Source organism: Callithrix jacchus, chromosome 7 (assembly GCF_049354715.1).
Source record: "Callithrix jacchus isolate 240 chromosome 7, calJac240_pri, whole genome shotgun sequence".
NCBI classification, from domain to species: Eukaryota; Metazoa; Chordata; class Mammalia; order Primates; family Cebidae; genus Callithrix; species Callithrix jacchus.
The window spans coordinates 113,968,938-113,977,321 of NC_133508.1; the positions used below are offsets into that span (position 1 = coordinate 113,968,938).

General features: G+C 37.8%; 1 non-coding gene across 1 annotated transcript; it reads left to right on the forward strand.

Annotated features, from left to right (window-relative positions):
• Positions 1-7,105: 7,105 nt before the first annotated feature.
• On the forward strand, positions 7,106-7,208 carry LOC118143407 (U6 spliceosomal RNA). Its single transcript, XR_004727627.1, has one exon. It is a non-coding gene; the product is annotated as a U6 spliceosomal RNA (small nuclear RNA).
• Positions 7,209-8,384: the final 1,176 nt, after the last annotated feature.

Consider the following 8,384-nt stretch of genomic DNA (forward strand, 5'->3'; position numbering starts at 1 on the left):
GTTCATAAAAGTCAGAATGCTGGATGTGTAAACCAACCCCTGCCTCCCCTGAGTGGAGTTAGAAGTGAGAGATTATCTTCCTGATCATATGATGCTTCACTGGGGTCAGGGTCTCTGGAAGGAACATATCCCAAATCTCCTTACTGGCTTCAGTGAGTTGCTATTAGTTCCTCTCAGGATGCAAGAGCCTTTCAGTTAGTTTCTAGTTTCTCACAAAGGGAATTTGTCTATAAGTTATTCCTTAATTTGTGTGTTCATTGAGGGGGAAGGAGGATTCAGGTCTTCCTACTCTACCATGTTGATAACATCACTCTGAGCCATTTATAATGAGCACATACTGCACACTAGATTCTGTAGTCATCCCTTTAGGTTCATGATAGCACTTAGTCATCATACCATTGCCACAAGATAGGTTTTATTATCATCCAGATCTTACAGGCAAAGAAATTGAGGTTTAAGAAAGTTGAAAAATTGTTCAAGATCACAAAGCTAATAAGTGCAGAGCAAGAATTATAAACCAGGCCTGTCTAACTCCTAAAGCATTTCTTAAGCATCATGATATTCTACCTTTGCACAGAAGATGAGAGGACACATGGAAGGGGAGAGAGGCCAACATTTTCCCAGAGGGAAGCAATGCTTTTAGGTAGTGCCAGCACCATCAGTCAGTCTAGGACTAATGTCAGGGTTATCTACAGGAGAACAGCATGAACCCCCACACTGGGTTGGTCAGTAGTGAGTCATATATACGACACTTATGTATGCTTTGAATTGTGCTTTGTGCTGGAAGGAACAAAATCATTAAGACATGGTACCTGCCCTGGAGAATGCCTTAATGTGAAAATAAAATAAAGACATGTTTTGCATTCTCAGGAAACACTGGACACAGTCATTTGGTCCAGTCTGTAGACTAACAAGGCTTCCCAAAGAAGCTAATACCTAGGAGTTAGGTATCAGAAGAAAAGTAAGAAGGGTTTCCAGGCTGAAGAAATAGGATATGCAAAATTTCAAAGGCTTGAAATCATATGGTGGGTACAAAAACCTAAAAATACTTGAGTACTATTCAAGCTCTTGAAGTGGAAATTAGAGAGTGGGCAGATGAATACAGTGACCATCTGCTCAGGTTTTCCTGGGATGGTACAGTTTTATACACATTGTACCAGCTAAGTTATCAATTACACCCACACTTCACACTAAAAAATATTCTGGTTTGGGTGATAAATTATAGGGCCACCTTATAATCACCCTACAGATGAGGCTAACCAGTGAAATAGAGCCAAATCACAGAGTCATTTACATCATGTTAAGAAGTTGACTTAGGCGGTACATGTGCAGGTTTGTTACATGGGTATATTGTGTGATATTTGCACACATTTTTACAATATTTTCAACTCATAATGAATGTATCTAGACATAACCTCGTCATAAGTTGAGGAGTATACTGAATATATGTAGCTTTCATACCATTATAAAGTCAGAAGTCAAAACATCAAAAGTTGGGGATCATTTGCACGAGGTTTACTACTGGTAAAGGGGAGGTGACTTTAGGTAATAAACTTTTGAAAATTAATGGTTTTGTATGTATTTTAATGTATGACGGGGGAGAAACATAGCTAGCACATTCAACACACGACTTCATAAATATTATTGCCCCAGATAAACTAAAATATGTATTGCTCTGGTGATGAATCCTACCTAAGCCCATGAATTTTAAACCCAGTGCTCTGGCATGAATGTTCCAAACCCTGAACAACTGAAACTTCTCTCACAACTTTGGGAGGTTGAGAAAGCACATGATATGTGTTGGTCATATAGATTCTTCTATATTGAATGTCTGTGGGTATCAATGTATTCTTTCCAGCAATACATCAAATATCACTTTCAGTGGTATAAGACTATGGCAACAATATGAAAGAACTATGAAAATGGCTGAAATCTAAGATGCACTATTATGGGAGACTGGGGTGCAGTCAAAGGGCTCAAGGCCAGGGATTTCCATGGGAATCTCACCACTTTACTCTCCTGCTTAAAGCTCTTCACTCTGGTTTCTCATTGGACTTAAGGAATTAATTTTGAAAGAAGAAACTCTAATAAGAAAATTATTTTAGTAATTCAGATAAAAGTAAAGACTAAACTGAAAAGGTGGTGGTGAGCTGGAGGGAAGAGAAATTTTTGAAATGTATTTAAAAGCTAAAATCAACAGGTCTTAATGATTGAGCAGAGATGGGAAAGAAAAATTATATAGTCGAGTTTTGAGTCCTACGTCTCTGACTCAAGCAACTGGATAGAGAATGGATCCACCACTTGTACTGTAGCCCAGAACTGTAGAGGAAGCATATTTAAAGTGAAAGTGAACAAATTCATCAGCTCTCCAGCCACAATGTGACCACATAGAGATAGGAGGGAGATGAATTTTGCAGAAAAGAGCATCACATTTAGATTTAGAAGAACTTGGCTCAAATTTTAGTTTTGTTGGTTGCTTCTTCTGGGAAACGTGTATAATATATTAGAAAGTTGTTGTGAGAATTAAATGAGAGGCTGTGTGTGAAGGCACTTTGTAAAGTGTAAAGTGTCAGTTGTTATTTTGAAGTAAATAAGCAGAAGTGATAATGAATTCTAAGAGTTTAGAGATTATAAGGCTCAAAGGCACACTTAATAGACCACATGGTCTATTCTTAGCATGCAGTACTTAAACTACCTCCCTGAGATAGGGATTTATTTTGGTTTTTAAAACTCATAGAGTAAGTAACCTTATTAACCCATTTTAGAGTTTTTAAGCCCTCACTATTTAACAGTACTTAACCTACTCTTATTATTCTCTGATTCCTTTCGTCCTATATCCACAGTTCCCTTACATTCTTGAAAACCCTTCAGGAGGGCTTTCAAACTTTTCTTCAGTAGACTAAATGATACTTTATCTTTTAAACTATCTATAAGCTATTGCATGCATGTGTTTCTCAGAGTGGCCAGATTAAAGTAATAACAACTTCTCATCTCCTTAAATCCTTTTTTGAAAAAAGCAGGCTATAAATAATGAAGGCTTATTGCACGGTGTTTTTCTCAAACCTGAACATCAAGCTTTGCCGCTTATAATTTATATGAGCTTAGATGAGTGACAAGACATTCAGGCTTTAGTTTTCTTATCAGAAGTCAATTCAGTGATGGCTGTTCTCTACTACAGGCAAGAGATGGGACTGAGGCAATAATGGAGTGCTAAAGAGGAACTATGAGGACTAGAAAGTCAAGAGGGGGAGTAGAACTGAAAGCACTTTGCAAACTGTAAATACCTACACCATGCAAAAACCTTTATTGTGCATTATTTTATTTGACCTTCTTTACAGCCCCATGAGGCATTTGCATGTAATGGCACCATTTCAGAGTTGGGAAAAAGCAGATAATGAAAAGGTCAAGCCATGTGCTCAACATCTTGTAGCCAATCAGTGATGATGCCAAATCCTCCCAGATCTACTGACTTTTACTCCATTCACTCATTATTAAATGTGGGGTTTTCTTGTTTTTGCTTGTTTGTTTTTGAGACAGAGTCTCACTCTGCGCCAGGCTGGAGTGCAGTGGCACCATCTTGGCTGACTGCAACCTTTGCTTCCCAGGTCCAAGCTATTCTCCTGCCTCAACCTCCCAAGTAGCTGGGACTACAGGAACGTGCCACCATGCCCAGCTAATTTTTTTATATTTTTATTAGAGATGGGGTTTCACCATGTTGGCCAAAATGGTCTCGATCTCTTGACCTCGTGATCTGCCCACCTCTGCCTCTCAAACGTGTTCTTTTGAGCTCTTATTATCTATGATGCATTAGGTGCTTGGAAAAAAACAAAACAAAACAAAACTACAGACCCTACCCTTCCTCACTGACTTCCCTAACCCTTCACCAGAGCTCACAGCCTAGTAGGGATGAAAAACAGATAAGGCCCTTGAGATCTAGATCTAATACCCACACCATATCTGAACCAACAAAAGTTTATTAGAATTTGATTAGCTGTTCGCTTTATTTTACAGAAGCTTGAATTAACCTCTATGTTGAATCATTTGGAGTATGAATTTGGGGAAAATGTTTATTCCATATATTATAGCATGACAAAAATATAAGCTTCCTAACCAATAACTTTACCAATACGATGATATCTATATTTTCACCAGTAGGGCCCTGGATTTGTCTGAAATGGCAAGAAAAAAATTCTCCACTTTGGTAACCCTACTTTGCTAAATGTGGCCATTTGCTCTTGTTCTGACCAAAGAAATGGAGGTAGAAATCTAGTCAGTTAAGATTTTACTAAAAGTATTGCCTTCCTGAAAAAAAACAAAAGACAGACTCAGCCAGCTTACACTTTTGCTTTTTATCTTCCCTCTTCCCACACTCTCTTTTTTCTTGGAATTGGATGTGATGCTCAAAGGAAAGTAAAAGCCATCTTGGAAGAAAGTCAAGCAGTAAGGGAGTCAAAGCAGAAAGGTAGGTAGAGCTCGAGGTCTGGACAACATCATGGAGCTACCCTAAAGAACTAGAATTTGTACCCCCATACTTGAGTAGTTAAGAAAAATAAAACCCTACTCTATTAAACCACTGAGGCCAAATTTCTATTACATGCAGTCTAACACAATTAACAATATAAGTGCAGCCCATATTTTATTAGCAATGAGGAATACCAGCGAGCACTCTCTGACATAAAAGGACAGTGACAAATGTCACAGAGCTACCTGGACTTTGTTTTTTGTTTCTGTACTATATCAGCAATTTGAAAGCAATAAATGAGAATAACCTATAACAATTAGTGTTCTTAATTGAGATCTCTAAAATTTCTTTTAATATGGTTGCTAGATCACAATTTTTGGAGTAGTACAGATATCCCTAGGGTGATTGGATGGTGTCTGGTCAGAACTGTTCCCTGTGTGCCCTTCCCCTATTTGTTTGATATTTCACTGCCACAACACAAAGAGATAGGTGTATGTGAGATATCTGAGACACAGTAGCTTAGAACAGATGCTTGTATAGTCTGATGATGGAGATGCAAAATAGATTCTCTCCAAGATTAGTCTATTTACATGGAGTTATAGATTCACACCATCTGGATACAAACACAAGCAAGCATTAATGTCTTGGTCCTGCTGAAGTGTAGTGGAAAAAAGAATAGAGGATCCCTGGCAAAGAAGAGATGAAGTCTTCAAATCTCATGCCACTCCAGGCAGGGTGTGGTGCAATTGTTCTCACAGCCACAGTTCCTGTGAGATCTGGATCACTTTATCAGTGGGTCCCAATGTGTACAAGAGTGACAGCATGGGCTAGCTGAGTGTCCCAGTGCCTCGGGCTGTGCTGGAGAGCTAGCCATAGTACCATCCTCTAATAAGGCTGGAGGAGATAGACCTGACCCTTGTCAGAGGTAGCAGGGCAGCAGAGATTAGGCCAAGAGCTTTACCAATGGTAACTAACTGTGCACATATTGGACCGACAAATATCAAAAATGGCAAGGAATTCAAGAGCAGGAGACCTCAGACTAAAGTAACTCATTCTCCAATCTTCTAAAAACATATACCTAAGAGCCAATACACGTTGCTTTTGAAGAAAAACGGCTATATTAACTTCTGGTTGCATGGCTGCAATGGCTGGTTTCATACCCAAGGCCTAAAAGCATTTTATTTTTACTACTTCAGGGTCAGTCTGAAAAGTAATGAGAGGAAGATAAATAGCAGGGGAAGAGGATCTCTGTGCCTTCTTCTCAAGACAGATCCAATAAAAATGCTGAATAAACCATTTGCAGATTTCCAATAAGATAAGAAATCCTTGCTTCAAATGCAAAGAAAAAAGTCTTTTTAATCATTCAACAAATATTTATTGAATGCTGATTCTATCAGGCTTGGTTCCTTTAATTATATCATTTTTCATTCTGTATGTATGGGTTTGCACCATACAGGTTACACGTGGCAAGCTTTTTCCCTGGCCTGACTTTCCAGCCAGCCAACATGCTTCTCAGCCCCTTCTCTCTCCCCATATACTTTGTCTTTGCTTTTCTTCTACTCTTCTCTCATCCAACTGCTGCCAAATATCTTCCAAATGCAGAAGGACGACAAACTAATTTTACTATAAGCTTAAGCAAAGCAAATAAGATGTAAATCCTCTGCCAAAGAAGTCAAAGAGTGCATTCCAAAGTCCCATTTTTATAAGCAATTTCAAATGATCTACCATGTGGTGTGATTCAGGACACTGTTCTTCTTCCATTAACTGAGTTAATTTTATGACCTCTTCGTTTTGACACCTGACATTCTAGAATTAAATTCAGCATGCTAAGAGTTCCTGTTACTCTCTGCTGTGGTGAACAGCCACCAATATTATATTGAAAGGCACAGAAAGTCAGCTCAGTTCATTCGCACCATCACCCAATCCCACCAGCAGTTTGCTTATATATGACCTTTGAGAGTTCCCAAGACACAAGCAAATTTCTGGATCACTAAGTCCACATGTCAGTAAAAATTTCACAAAAACCACAAGTGAAAAGATGGTGAAGTAGCTCTGAAAATAATAAGGATCCAAACTGATATCCAGAGATAGAGCATCTCATAACCCAAAAGTTGTGCCAGGAAATTCTTTTAGTCCATTTAACCTTTGCTGCCTCTCCAAGTCTCTCCCTCTCATTGAGATGTAACTGCTTGCTTGTCTAGAGTTAACTTTCTTAGGGATTTGTTTTCACAAACCTTTAATTTGTATCATTTTTTCCTCTTCTCTTTCTCCTCTTTCCATTTTCTTCTTTTATTCTTCTGATTTCCCATTATTTTTAAATCTCATGCCTTTCTTTGCTCCAAATGACATTTGCTAATGCTGTCAAATGAAATTCAAACCTAAATTCAATTTTCTGATTGCTACTGGAGATGGTATGCTCACAATGCTTCCAGAGTGTCCTTCCAACACGTAAATGAGATCGTATTACTCTGCTGCACAAAATTCTTCAACTGTCCTTACTAGAATCTCAAAGTTAAATCAAACTTCTTTAGCAGGACCTTCATGTATTCATTTGATCAAATGAATGTGTGTTTACTGAGAGACTGTTATGTGCCAGGCATGATTCTAACACACAGAAATATAATAGTAAACAAAGTGTCATGCCTGCTTTGGCAGCACATATACTAAAACTAGAACGATACAGTGAATACTAGCATGGCCCCTGCATGTGGCTGACATGCAAATTCCTGAAGTGTTCCATTAAAACAAAATGCCTTTCTCCCATGGAATTTACATTCTAGTACAGAAGAGGGAGAGAGAGAGAAGAAGAATATCATTTTTGGTATAAAATATGAAGAAAATAAAAGCTATTAAGGGTCAAGAGTGACTAAGGGAGGGAGCTCTTTAGCTAGGATGGTTAGGGATGTCCTCTTTGAAGCAGTGACATTTGCCCTGAGACCTGAATAACAAGAATAATAAACTCTTAAGATTAAATTGTTAGTGACCTGTGCAATTCAGTTATATCAATGATTTTTTCCCTTATAATATGAATTTTACTTTGTAAGACATATTTTGAATAGCAGTCTAACTTTGTCTATTTTTATATACTGCTTCCTTGCAGATTACAGTTTTGTATTTGTGTGTGTCCTGTAAGTTAATAGAACTTTACAGTCCAAGAGAGCAAACTATCTTCCTTCCAGTTAGTCCTGCAGCTACTCAAAATATGGGTCTTATTGGGATTGTAACTCCTAAGTATTGTGAGACCTTGGGCAAATGGGTTTCCTTTTCAGGTAGAAAATGAGACCTTCTACTATCCAAGACCCTTCCAAGTCTAAAATATCTAAAATGGCATGATTCCACTTTGGGTCATATGTTTATGATCTACAAAAAAAACTAGCACCTAAATTGACAAAAATCTATTTGTCTATGAAACAACATTTGAGTGGAATAGAGGTAATTAATAATGATTGGTGACTTTACTAAGTTTTAAAAATGAATTTGTGGCTTAACATCTGCAGACCTGTTATGTATGCTAAGAGGCTTAGTGCTTCAATGTTAGTGTTTTGCTCCTTTTGAATTCCAACGTCTGTCGTTTTAGAAAACCTAATGAATGGCCTTATCTTTTCAGTTGCAAATAAGATAAACAACAGGAAAATTGGACAATAATAGGTAACACTGATTGAGGTCTTATTAAGAACCATGCTCTGTTCTAAGTCTCCATTTGTGAAAATTAACTTACTCCTCACAACATCGATACAGGTCATTATGCTCTTTTCACAGATCAGGACATTAAGGGGTGATCACATTAATAATTCAAAACTATTTATTGGTAAAGCTGGAATTTGATCACTAGCAGTCTGATAGCAGGGGCTATATTTTAATTACTACACTGTACTATAATCTTAAACACTATACTGAAGACCCTAGTTAGATAAATGCAAAT